The 13,488-nt window shown below is 41.9% G+C and overlaps 1 protein-coding gene and 1 pseudogene across 17 annotated transcripts in view; both read right to left on the bottom strand.

The window, feature by feature from the left end:
• Nucleotides 1–13,488, bottom strand: part of FIGNL1 (fidgetin like 1) — an 80,031-nt gene that overhangs the window by 60,059 nt on the left and 6,484 nt on the right. For 11 of the 17 annotated variants that reach the window (XM_078377456.1, XM_078377455.1, XM_078377454.1 and 8 more), the window contains one exon: nt 12,797–12,893. The exons of 2 other annotated variants lie outside the window; for them this stretch is intronic. The gene's annotated coding sequence lies outside the window, so the exon portion shown is untranslated. Of the gene's footprint in view, nt 1–6,784; nt 10,450–12,796; nt 12,894–13,488 lie in introns of those variants that run through there. 4 more of the 17 variants (XR_012088109.2, XR_002300992.3, XM_020798397.3 and 1 more) reach the window with 2 other exon arrangements.
• LOC140703478 (U1 spliceosomal RNA) lies at nt 2,869–3,022 on the bottom strand (annotated as a pseudogene).

Here is a 13,488-nt window from a genome sequence, read left to right as displayed (position 1 = left end):
TGTGATGTTTCGAAACACCTTAGATCTCATAGGTAGTGTAAAATGTCACTCAATGGGCCAAGGCAGATGGCTCAACCTTTATGCATAAGGCGGTAAGAAGAAAAGAAACAAAAAGAACCTCTCACATTTCCAATGATGTCATGCATATGATATAGATTTTAACAGTACATCTGTCAAAACTATGCTCAGCCACCTGTAGGTAAGAAGTCTGAGAAATACAGAATGAAGTGGTTCACTTAGCACAAGGTGTACATGCCAGGAAGGAAGCCATTAAAGTACAGGTGGGCTCAGCAGAGAGGATCCCCTAAAAAATGACAAATGTGAGGATAAAAAGGAATAGACGGCATGACTGGCATACTGAAGGTAGATGAAAGGACTGATAATTATCTCGTGATGGAACGAAGTTCCATACCAACACATTTTTGTTGTTGTTTAGTTAAGTTGTGTCCGACTCTTCGTGGCCCCATGGACCAGAGCACGCCAGGCCCTCCTGTCTTCCACTGCCACCTGGAGTTGGGTCAAATTCATGTTGGTTGCTTCGATGACACTGTCCAACCATCTCGTCCTCTGTCGTCCCCTTCTCCTCTTGCCCTCACGCTTTCCCAAAATCAGGGACTTTTCCAGAGAGTCTTCTCATCTCATGAGATGGCCAAAGTATTGGAGCCTCAGCTTCAGGATCTGTCCTTCCAGTGAGCACTCAGGGTTGATTTCCTTCAGAACAAGTAGGTTTGTTCTCCTTGCAGTCCAAGGGACTCTCAAGAGTCTCCTCCAGCACCACAATTCAAAAGCATCAATTCTTCTGTGGGGAAATTGTATGCCTTTAAAATGTATATATCTATGGCAGTAGCAAATGTATATTATAAATGTATATAAATGTATATATCTGTATGCTAGTAGCAGACATCATGCTAAAACTGCAAGGTTAACGTCCAGTAAGGATGATCATTAACCTGCTGTCTATTGTCTCTGGCTAATGTAGTTAAAATGTCTACCTCAGGAATGTTTACATTGGCTGTGTATTTGAAGTTAGCTGTGTCTGTTTACTATTAACTGTCTGTTTACCAGCCTGTCTGTTTACCAACTACTCTGTTTTCTGATGCCTGTGTATTCAAGGAAATTAGCTGTCTCTGTTTACCAGCACTCTGGTTACTCTGTTGTGTATTCAAGGAAATTAGTTACCTCTGTATTGATTAACTAGTGCAAAGGTAGTAGAGTACAATAAAAAAGGGGGTGCGGAAAAGGAAAAAAAGAACTCCCACTGAACAGGTGCCTCACGGCAGGCTGTTCTGTATTCATCCGGATCCCATCCTGAAAACCACACTCTGAGTGTCTCGTGTCTCTTTTCCTTTCTCCTTGCTGGTTGAGGAGAAAGATCCCTGCCCTGAGGCTTCATCTGCAAGATCCCTACTTCCTCTCATCTTGCAGATCCCGACATTCTTCGGCAGTCAGCCTTCCTTATGGTTCAGCTCTCACTTCCATACATCACTACAGGAAAAACCATAGCTTTGACTATTCGGACTTTTGTTGGCAAGGTGATGTCTCTGCTTTTTAAGATGCTGTCTAGATTTGTCATCGCTTTCCTCCCAAGAAGCAGGTGTCTTTTAATTTCGTGGATGCTGTCACCATCTGCGGTGATCATGGAGCCCAAGAAGGTAAAATCTGTCACTGCCTCCATATCTTCCCCTTCTATTTCCCAGGAGGTGATGGGACCAGTGGCCATGATCTTAGTCTTTTTGATGTTGAGTGTCAGACCATTTTTTACTCTCTACTCTTTCAGCCTCATTAAGAGGTTCTTTAATTCATCCTCACTTTCTGCCATCATAGTGGTGTCATCTGCATATCTGAAGTTGTTGATATTTCTTCCGGCAACCTTAATTCCGGCTTGGGATTCATCCAGTCCAGCCTTTTGCATGATGTATTCTGCATATAAGTTAAATAAGCAGGGAGACAGTATACAACCTTGTCATACTCCCTTCCCAATTTTGAACCAATCAGTTGTTCCATATCCAGTTCTAACTGTTGCTTCCTGTCCCACATATAGATTTCTCAGGAGATAGATAATGTGGTCAGGCACTCCCATTTCTTTAAGAACTTAACATAGTTTGTTGTGGTCCACACAGTCAAAAGTTTTTGTGTAGTCACTTGAAGCAGAAGTAGATGTTTTTCTGGAACTCTCTGGCTTTCTCCATAATCCAGCGCATGTTAGCAATTTGGTCCCTAGTTCCTCTGCCCCTTCGAAATCCAGTTTCTATTTCTGGGAATTCTCGGTCCACATACTGCTGAAGCCTGCCTTGGGGGATTTTGAGCATAACCTTCCTGGTGTGTGAAATGAGTGCAAGTGTACGGTAGTTGGAGCATTCTTTGGCACTGCCCTTCTTTGGGATTGGAATGTAGACTGATCTTTTCCAATCCTATGGCCACTGCTGAATTTTCCAAACTATGTCCCCACAGCTCTTGTTAATTCCTGTCAGTGAAAGGTGCTCATGGGTGGTCATTACCTCTCAAAAAATCCCTAACTTGTTTGCTGACAAAGCTATTGAAAAATCTGATTACCGTATTTTTTGCTCCATAAGACGCACTTTTTTCCTCCAAAAAGGTGGGGGCAAAAGTAGGTGCGTCTTATGGAGTGAATACAGTAAAAAAAGGGTTCAGCCACCACCCCTCAGAAGCCTCCCACTGCCATGCTGGGAGGCCTCTGAGCTGGCAGCAAAGACTGCTTGCTGTTTAGACCTCACCATTCTGCACTGCTGGCTTTCCAAGATCTGCTTCCTGCAGAGCACCTGAAAAACCAGCAAGGCAAACAGGCCTATGGCAGCAAGCAATGCTAACAGCCAAGGACCAAAGCAGAAAAAGTGATTCTAGAAAAACCAGGGGAAACCAGAAACACAGTCCCCCACTTAGGCAGTTGATTTTCCCACATTGAGGAAATCACAGGGGTCAGCTCATCTGAAGTGCAATAGATTAGCCTTACCCTGGGAAAACCACTCTTATAAGAATGGTATCTCCCCTGCCAGGTATGAGTTTGAATGGCTCCTGAACCTCCTGGCCCTTTGTGTGCCCTGCCCTCCAAAGGTATGGTGACTCCCCGGCTGTACCTCCTGATCAGAACATGGCTGCACAGCCCCAGTCCCGAAAGAGGCCAGGAGAGCTCCTCAGTGTTTTGGGGTGCCCCACAGGACCCCCATCAGGGGCTGGATGTTCCTCCCACAATCCTCCAGTGCACAGATATTAGCATACCTAATAGGCAGGGAAGGCGGGGAAAGCAGGGGAAATCCAAGCTTTCAGTTAGTGAAGAGGCTGCTTGTCTGCTTCCTTGCTAGCTAACTGCTGGGAGAAAAACCTAGGACTGCCTGGTATTGTCGTTTTTAAAATGTAAAATTTAGTTTAAAAGCTGCTGTTCTGGGTGAGTACACTACAGTATGTTTTTACTATACTTTACTGTACAGGATTTTTTGCAGCTTGTTGGTGGGGGGGTAGGGCTAGCTGGGGTGTGGTTTCTGAGTTCTGATGGCTCTTGCTGGGTAGATTTTACAGTTTTAAAATGTATGCATGCTTCCTAGAAACTTTCCTTGCTGTGTGGTATCTCTCTCTGTGTGTGTGTGTGTGTGTTCTGAATCTGTCTGGATAAAATGTGTACCCAGAGGGCATTTTTGCAATGGAGGCATGGGTCTTGCTGGGTAGATTTTACAGTTTTAAAATGTATGCATGCTTCCTAGAAACTTTCCTTGCTGTGTGTTCTCTCTCTCTCTCTCTCTCTCTCTCTCTCTCTCTCTCTCTCTCTGTGTGTGTGTGTGTGTGTGTGTGTGTGTGTGTGTGTGTGTGTGTGTGTGTGTGTGTGTGTGTGTTTGTTCTGAGCTATGTCTCTCTTTGTGCTGAGGAATTCTGTTGGGAAGAAAGCTTGCTTGCAAGCAGGGTAAAAATGGAGTTCAGAGCCATGTCTCTCTTTGTGCTGAGGAGTGTTTTTCAAGGTGTTCTGTTGTCTGAAAGGTGCTTGTTCCCTCTCTCATTTGCTGTCCCCTCCCCCCCCCCCCGAAAAGGTGCTTGTCTTGGCTGAAAATTTGCTTTTCAAGGTGTTCTGTTGAAAAGGTGTCTGTTCCCTCCTTCCCTCCCTCTTTTCTTTCCTTTTTTAAAAACCTAAATCATCTTAGGTTAAAAGGGAAAAAAGAAAAAAATTGGAATAATGGCTTCTCTGTCTCGACAAAAATGATCATATTTGAAGCAAAACACATTTCTATAGAGAAAGGCATTCAGGATTTTACAGGATCACCATCATGGTGCTACAGATTTATGAGGCGATGTGGTCTTACTATGCGGACCAAAACTAGAATTGCACAAAAAATGCTAGAAGAATATGAATCTAAAATTCTATCCTTTCATAAATTTGTTATTGATGCTAGGAAGAAAAATGGCTTTGAAATTGGCCAGATTGGGAATAGGGATGAAGTCCCGCTAACCTTTGATGTGCCATCTAATAGGACTGTAGATCTGAAGGGTGCCAAAACCATCAGTGTGAAAACTTCAGGGCATGAGAAGACCCATTACACAACTGTGTTATCCTGCTGTGCCGATGGCACCAAATTGCCACCCATATTGATTTTCAAAAGGAAAACATTTCCAAAAGAAGTGATTCCGCGAGGAGTTGTTGTACATGTACATGAGAAAGGATGGATGGATGAAAATGGAATGAGAATATGGGTTGAAAAGGTCTGGTCCAAACGTCCTGGAGGACTTCTGAAAAAACCTGCCTTATTAGTGCTTGACCATTTTAGAGCACATATTAGCGAACCAATAAAAAAAATGTTTCAAAGAAGTGAAGACTCATCTAGCTGTAATTCCCGGAGGCCTTACCAGCCAGTTGCAACCTCTTGATGTTTCCATCAACAAGCCATTTAAGGTCTTAATGAGAGAAGAGTGGAACAAATGGATGACTGCTGGTAATCATGATCTGACACCTACTGGACGAATGAAGAGGCCCACCATCACTCAAGTTTGTGAATGGGTGAAAACATCTTGGGACTCAGTGAAGGAGGAGATTGTTGTACAGTCATTAAAAAAATGTGGCATTAGCAATGCCTTAGATGGAACTGAGGACGATATCTTATATGAAGACAGCGAAGAAAGTGATGTCAGTGATTGTGAGCAAATGAGCTTCCTAAATTCTGACTCTAGTGATGGTGAGTTCTTGGGGTTTCCAGAAAACTAGAGTACACAAAGCTTTAAGTCTCTCCATTTATTAATGACAGTGGTAATGGTTCTTAATGCCACTGTTGAATGCTGTTCACTTTACATGGTTCAAATGTTATTCTGTTATAGTTTATTAAATATTTTATTACAATATTTGGTTCAGAATATTAAACAATGTTTAATGCGTTCCAATGGCTTTTTTTGTCCCGTTCAGCGATGTTTCGCTATAGCGAAGGTTAATCCGGAACGGATTAACCTCGCTATACGAGGCACCACTGTACACTTTTCAATATTTTGAAACTCAAACTGACCCCTAATTCAAAGGCATTAAGAACATCAAATGAACAGATCCAAGAGGAACAGATCATGGAAACAAGCCATTACAGACCATAGCAAGTCACTTTCAGCAGGCTAGTAATTTATTAGGCATTTTACATAAGCATTAACTCTCAAATGTTCTGGTCATTTATAAACCTCTGGTTCATATTCAGAAGAAGGGGGTTTGTGGACCCTTTTGTCAGTGTCCTGTCTTGTGTGGAAGCAAGACAGTGATGAAAGCCAAGTATTTCCCTCTATTCAGTCACTAGTCAGTGAAAACTGTAGACCCTGTTAAAATCATTTATAGCTATTTCTATGACACTTTTGAGACAGATACAAAGGTACCACCCTACCCCAGATCGTACAGGAGCTTCTCAAGCAGGATCATGGCCTTTCCTGCATTGATGTCACTAGGATAAACTAAGTTATAAGCAGTGGTAAATGAACCACAAAGTTAAATAACATCCATTGTACAATTTAAGAACGCACTAGAAGAAAAAGTATTTAAAAGTGCCGTATTTTTCACTCCATAAGACGCACCTCTACATAAGACACACCAAATTTTTAGGAGAAGAAAACAGGAAAAAAATAATCTGTTTTCTTCTCCTAAAAATTGGTGAGCCTTATGGAGAGGTCCATCTTATGGAACACACCCTAGGACCCTTTGGAGGCTCACCCAGCTCCCCTGGAGGCCAGAGGGGGCGAAATCGCCACCTTCTGGGACTCTTCTGAAGCTTCCCAAGCCTCAAAAAAGTCCCAGAGGTGGCGATTTTGCCCCCTCTGACCCCCGGGGGCAGGATGAGTCTCTAAAGGTCCTAGGGTGTGTTCCAGGACCCTTTAGAGACTCACCCTGCCCCCCCGGGGTCAGAGGGGGCAAAATCGCTACCTTCTGGGACTCTTCTGAGGCTTCCCAAGCCTCAGAAGAGTCCCAGAAGGTGGCAATTTCGCCCGCGCTGGCCCCGTGGGGGTGCGGTGGGGGGAGCGTCGCAAGGGTCCGGGAAGGCTCACTCGGACCCCTGTGATGCTCCCCCCCATGGGGCCAGTGGGGGCAAAATCACCGCCTTCCCTCCATAAGATGCACAGACTTCCCCCACACACACAATTGGGGGGGGCGCGTCTTATGGAGCAAAAAATATGATACCTCAACCTCTGAAAATGTTACAGCTAGGATTCTGAGCCCCCAATAAAAACAATTAAGAGTTAATGTTGAGCACATACAAATGCTACCTGATATGGCCACATCAATCATTTAAAACCCAAATAAGCAACACCCCCCCCTCAAGGTATCAAAGTACATAAGGAAAAAACTGGAAATCAATACTGAGACTCTGTCCAACCCACTCCACAAAAAAGGCAAACTTTTATATTAAAAATACATATTCCTGCACACTTGTTGAAAAGCAGCTCTGACAACTCCTTTGTCTTCAGCTGCCTACCTACCCATCCCATCTCTCTTGCTTCAAACAGATTGTATTCCCAAATCCCATCGGACTACAAGCAGATGTTCAATGCATTCTGACCTCAAGTTGGGCATGCTTGCGTTAGTATTCCCACTAGGATGTTTTTCCTTTCATGTCTATGCATTACGTTTCCATTTAAAATCTGCCTGTTTCCCTAATCTGTTCATGGACCTTTTAATAAATATTCAAGGCTAGTCTAAACCAAATGGCTGGGGCAAGGAAGAAAGCAGAGTCGTACTTAGGTCCAGCAGCTTTCTCTCACAGATAAAAACATAGCAAAACAAAAACAGAATCCCCCCAAAGCATGGCATTTCCACAACAAAGAGAGAAGTGGGGGCAGGGAGCTTTTTTAAAAAAATGCAACAATTGGTGCTGCTAAGTGCACAGGAAATCCAGCTATGTACACTCACAGAAACAGCCAGGACCTTTGCAACCATAATGCTGATGCCCTCTGACCCCTTCTATCAATTCTACAGAGTCACAAGACAAAATCACAGTGATGCAGTCTGTTTTAATTGACAAATTAGTATCTAGACTATTTGAGAATGCAGACACCGCTCAATCTGCATCAGCTTTCACAATTAATGCAAATGAGAAGAAAATGTCAAGTAATTCCGACTGTGGAACAACAATAAACTGAAATACTTTTTCTTTGTGCAAATATTATTATAACCCACGTCTCAGAGTGACCAAAAGCCACATTGTCTAGTTGCCACAAGCAACTAAGAAATTTACAGAAGCTGATAAGGAAGTTATACAAAAACTATTGGATCTTTTGCTTATAAATTCTTAATACAGACATGGATGGCACAAAATACTTGTGAACTTATTTATGAAGTTAAATATCAGAATCTGAATTTGAGATGCACAGTCTGAAAATCTGAATTTATATCAGATACTCAATGCAGGGAACTCTCATTTTAAGACTTACATTATAATTGGTGGATTTTAATTACCAGCATGGATTCTCAGCACCACTAGGGAACACTTTTTTAATGCTGGTGTTATCCCATGGGCAAGGAGAACTACAGTAGCAAAAAGAATTAAAAAGAAGCAGCAGGAGCAATAGTATATGGAATCACACATTAGCATAATCAGTTTTTCGCCAACACAGAGAACAGCTTGCATAGCCAGAAGGTTTCAAAACCATAAGGTTTTACTCCTTCGAAATAAGCTGATCACAGTTTCAGACACAATGGAAATAACCTCGAAACCATGACAAACAAAACATGCATTTATTGAAGCCATTAAAACCTGTAAGTTCGATGACAATTTTTAAGGATTGTGAAATGCTAATACAAAATGTTACACTTGTCTTTAAGGACTGGTTTTCTTCAAGCAGCAGATAAGTATTATTTCAAGCAGCTTTTATTATTTAAATCGTTTATATATTTTTATTGTACTTTTATGGTTGTTAGCCATCTAGACTGGTCCTGACCCAATCAGATAGGCGGGATATAAATAAAATAATATAAATAAATAAATAAAATATTGGCTGTGACATTCAGCCTGCTTTTAGCGGGACTGCACTACCCTAGGAGAAGCACTATTATGGTCTGGTGACAATCACAGATTCAATTCTGACACTTGAGGCCCAGACACCTCGCCTCTCCCTTTCCACTTATACTTTGATCACCCAAAAGATGCACTGCTGGTTTGTCTTTTAAAAAGAGACCACTTACAATCCTACAAAGACACTGGCTGCAGTTATCCATTCACAGATAACAGTCTCACCTGGGTTGCTGTAATTCATTTTCAATGAATGTGGGTATTGTTTGTATGCACGATTCAAAAGGCCAGGAAATGGCCTGACATTGCTGCACAATATTGTTTCCATGTTGACAAGCAGGAAAAAGAATGCCAAGCTTTACATAGTTTAAGGCAGCCTAAAGGTTGACAACATCAATGGCAGCAGTTAAGATGGTCTACACAGGACACCTGCTTGTGCTCACTATTGACAAAATGACATCAAGCAATGGAAAATGTCTGAAGTGGTTTGTTTGTTTTAAATCAGTTATGATCTTCCTGTCACACTGTATATACTTTTAAAAAGCTTTGGAGACTGTGAAGGTACTTAGTGAGACCTCCTACATTTAGGGTCTCTCTCTTACACACACACACACAATAATGAAGGAGCTGAAAGAAGTGAACAATAACCAGAAAAAGAGAGCAAAAGGCTGAAAGCCAGTGGAAGCAAGACACTGAAAGTTCTGGATAACGTTTGGGATGTGTTGTGAATTTCACAGTAGACCATGAGAAATTGGGGAGAGGGGGATAGGAGCTCTTCATAGTCATTCCAGCTAGTGAGCAGGTAGGATGCCCACTAAAAAGCTCTTGAGATTCCCAAGAAGTGCTGTCCTCTGAAGATGCTGGCCACAGAGACTGGCGAAACGTTGGGAAGAACAACCTTCAGAACACAGCCAAAGAGTCCGAAAAACCCACAACAACCATTCCCAAGAAATCCTTAACATGCACAGAACTATATGTAAGAGTTAGAGACCACTAAGGGCACAGGCTGCCCAGTCCTGGGAGGGCTATGGACCAGCAGTGGGCCATGGACCGGGGGTTGGGGAGCCCTGCTGCAGAGAATCCACTCTCAATGTCCTATCTGATGCATACAAAGGCTTTTTAAAATGCCCAGAATTTTTGCACAGCTTACTTTAGCTGTTATTTTGCTCCTTTAGATCAGCGTTCCCCAACCTTTTTTGGACCGCGAACCAGTTGGGGGGTGCAGGCTCAGTGCGTGGGGGTACCTCTGCCTCGCAAGCAGGCATGTCACGCTTGTGGGTGGGCGTGTCCCGCTCGCAGGTTTCTCTATCTCACTATCTACACTCACTTGAAGGACAGATCCTGAAGCTGAGGCTCCAATACTTTGGCCATCTCATGAGAAGAGAAGACTCCCTGGAAAAGACCCTGATGTTGGGAAAGTGTGAGGGCAAGAGGAGAAAGGGACGACAGAGGACGAGATGGTTGGACAGTGTCATCGAAGCTACCAACATGAATTTGACCCAACTCCTGGAGGCAGTGGAAGACAGGAGGGCCTGGCGTGCTCTCGTCCATGAGGTCACGAAAAGTTGAACATGATTAAACGACTAAACAACAAAATCTACAAATGTGTCCAAGGTAAACGTACAATTCATTTTAGAAGTTAAAGAGTAGCACTTAAACCAATTCTTAGCAAGTATAGGATACAATTTTTAAAAAATCTATGTAAAAGTGTTTATTTATACAATGGCTTCTATTATCTTGTGACTTTGTCATCCTTCATTTATGCATGGGAATGAAATAATGAACAAACAGTAAATAGAACACTTTTGAAATCAAAACAGCTGCACCTAAATTAGGCAGGAAAATTCCTAATACAGAATATTGCCAGCTTTTGCCCCTCCCCCATCCCATTAGAGATAAAGAGAATATATTTTCCATAGACACAGCGGAAAACTAAGCATTATATTTAACAGGAACGGCAGAAGGGAAAATGAAATATCTGTAACAGAAAAGAAGAAAATCCAAGTCTATTCTAGTGTATTCCATGTGACATCCTTTCCACAATCACATATTTTTTTCAAATCTTACATAAATGCATTGATCATATCTATGTATTTCTATAAAGAAAACTTTTAAATTTGTCATTAAAATCTTAGTACCATTGTCAGAGGGATGTTCTTCTGGTCTCCTACGTATAGAATACAAGGGGGTGTTGATAAGTATTGAGCCTTTCCTAGAAAAATGTGAGCTAGGAAGCTGTAACTGCCACACTATTCTACATAGTCCCCCAGGAACTCAATGCACTTGCAACATCTGTCCTGCAAGACACTTTCAAGGGTCCCAGTCCTTCACTTACACTTTTATCAGACTACTAGGTCTCTTAAGCTCAGGGAATTCACTTTTTACTTTGGCGTACTGGACTGTATTTGAATCCTGCTGCTGGTCACCACTTTGTCGCATACACCCTGTGTCCTTGGTTTATTTTCTCTAATCCCAAGTCCACCCTCTGGATGTGTTTCCTCACATCACGCTGCCACCAGGTATTATTCCCTCAATACTAAAAAGATCTTAGACACTTGCTGCCAATTCAACAGATGTATTGATTTTATAGATGTCATGCAAATCACAGGAGTAAATCACAGATGTTTAGGCTATTCATTAAATATTATTTGCTTGCACGTTGGGTTGTATGTATATCTACACTACAATCGCAAAAATCTGGATTTAAACCACTTTAACTGTATAGCTTCTCCAGCAGACTGGTGGAAATTTTAAGTAAAGGCAGACATACATTCTAAAGATTTTGACCTTGTCTGTCATGGGAAAAAAAATTTTTGAGATACAACAAATGTGTTTCAATATCACTTCCACCACATTTTAGTATGGCTGCCTTTCCAAAAACATACTGGTATGAAATATTCCTAGTCAGACTATATTATAATTTCCTGTTGGACAACTTTCTTTTTCACATAATTTTCCAAGATTCTCTTTACATTTCTAGAATTACTGTGAACAGAGAAAGAGAGTAGAGTGGTGTCTCGCTTAACGAGCGCACCGTTTAACGACGAATCCACATAGCGATGTCGCAATTGCGATCGCAAAAGCAATCGCATTGTGATGTTTAGATAGGGAAAAAATCGCTTTGCGACGATCGGTAAGCTTACCAGTTTTCACATAGCGATTTTTAAAAACAGCTGATCGGCGGTTCCAAAATGGCTGCCGGGCACCGAAAATGGCCACGTGCAGCATTTTCACGCCCTGCCCTCGCTTACTGAGGGCGCGAAAATGGCGGCGCTATGGGGAAACTTTGCACAACGGTGAGTTTAGGAGCCATAGGAACACATTAAACTAAGTTTAATGAGTTTCTATGGCACTTTCGGTTCCGTATAGTGATGTTTCCCCATAGCGACGGTTAATCCGGAACGGATAAACCTCGCTATGCGGGGTACCACTGTAGATACAGTACCACCTGACAAAATAAGCCACTACAGTATTTATTCTGTATTTGGCCTATAGCCTATGTACGTATTACCAAATTCCTACATAGAACAGCCCCGTACATATTCATATAAAGTTTATATTTAAATTGTATATTTACATTGTAACAATTCCCCTCGATATCCCCTTTACTAAGCTGAAAACTCACAGGTGGCAAGCCTTCCTTAGTAGTTGTTAATTGAGTGTAGTGTGAAAAAGATGTCTGCTGACTTTTCCCTTTATAGTGATGAACATATTATATAATTCATACAAGATACGATTCCCAACCACTGGTGTGGTTTTTTGCAAAAAGCAGAACCTTGTGACTTAGAATATTAGGTTTAAATATTTTATTCAAACAGATTCAAGGCTTCATGTGGATATTACTTTATTAGTATACTTATAATAATGTAAAGAAAATAGCACATACCCAGCGGGATGAAGTGGATAGTGACAGACTGGGACTCAGGAGGCAAGGGTTCAAATCATCACTCGGCAAGTTCCCTCTAATTTTTTGCCCCACTGCACAGGAGCCTCACCCCATGTGCACACGGGGGCGGGGTTTCATCCGAAACCACAACTACATGGGTCTCAACACCAGCTGCCAGCGTGCAGGCCTGATGGAGCTCTGCACATGAACAGCATAGAGGGAACATTGGCACCTGGCCATAGAAACTCCCTGGGAGTATGGAAATAGTAAAATTATTCTGTAAATACCTCACTTACCTTGAAAGACCTGTTAGGGCCACTATAAATTGGTTCCAACTTGACAACACATAACAGAAAAGAAAACAGCATATATTTCTCTCATATTTAAGCCCTGCCCAAAAAACCTACAACTGAACAAATACTTTTTAAAGGATACATACCTAAAGAAAATTGTACGCGATATACCTTATGTCAACAGTTTAACTTTCTTTTGCTGGGGTATAACTGTCGTATCTTCAGCTTCATTTACTCCCTGCACTACAAAAGCAAAAGAAGGTGAAACTTTTATTAAACTATGAAGTTTAACATTTTAACTTTTAATCTATATTGGTCTTTACAAGGCTATGCACCAATATATTGTGGGTAGTGCAGAAAAAAATATTAAAATAGGAATGTCACAAAAATCATGGTAGATGTCAGTACCAGATGTTTCTTAAAAGCGAGTTCCAAAATGCAGTCAATCAATCAATACCGCCTTATGTAAGTCTAAGAAAATAACAATAGTAATGTACTTTCAAGTCAATTCTGACTTGCAACTTTTGAACTGCAGCGTTGGAAAGGACCCTATGGATCATCTAGTCCAGCCCCTCTCAACGAAGCACAGTTGGGAACTGAATTCCCAACATCTGGCAGGGTTTGCCAGGTAGAGAATATTCAGAAGTGGTTAATCACTCCCTTCTTCTGAGGGAACCCTGGGACTATGCAGCTTGCCCAAGGCCACAAAGACTGTCTCTACTTGCAGGAGACACAGTGAGAAATCAAATTCCCAACCTCTGGCCCTAGAGTCAGATGTCTAAACCACTGTTGAAAACAGGGGAGATCTCAAGGCCAGCCAAAGTTTTCATGCAGCCAC

Source organism: Pogona vitticeps, chromosome 6 (genome assembly GCF_051106095.1).
Source record: "Pogona vitticeps strain Pit_001003342236 chromosome 6, PviZW2.1, whole genome shotgun sequence".
Classification (NCBI taxonomy): domain Eukaryota; kingdom Metazoa; phylum Chordata; class Lepidosauria; order Squamata; family Agamidae; genus Pogona; species Pogona vitticeps.
The sequence above is the reverse complement of the archived record's forward strand: the minus strand, read 5'-3'. Positions and strand labels throughout refer to the sequence as shown.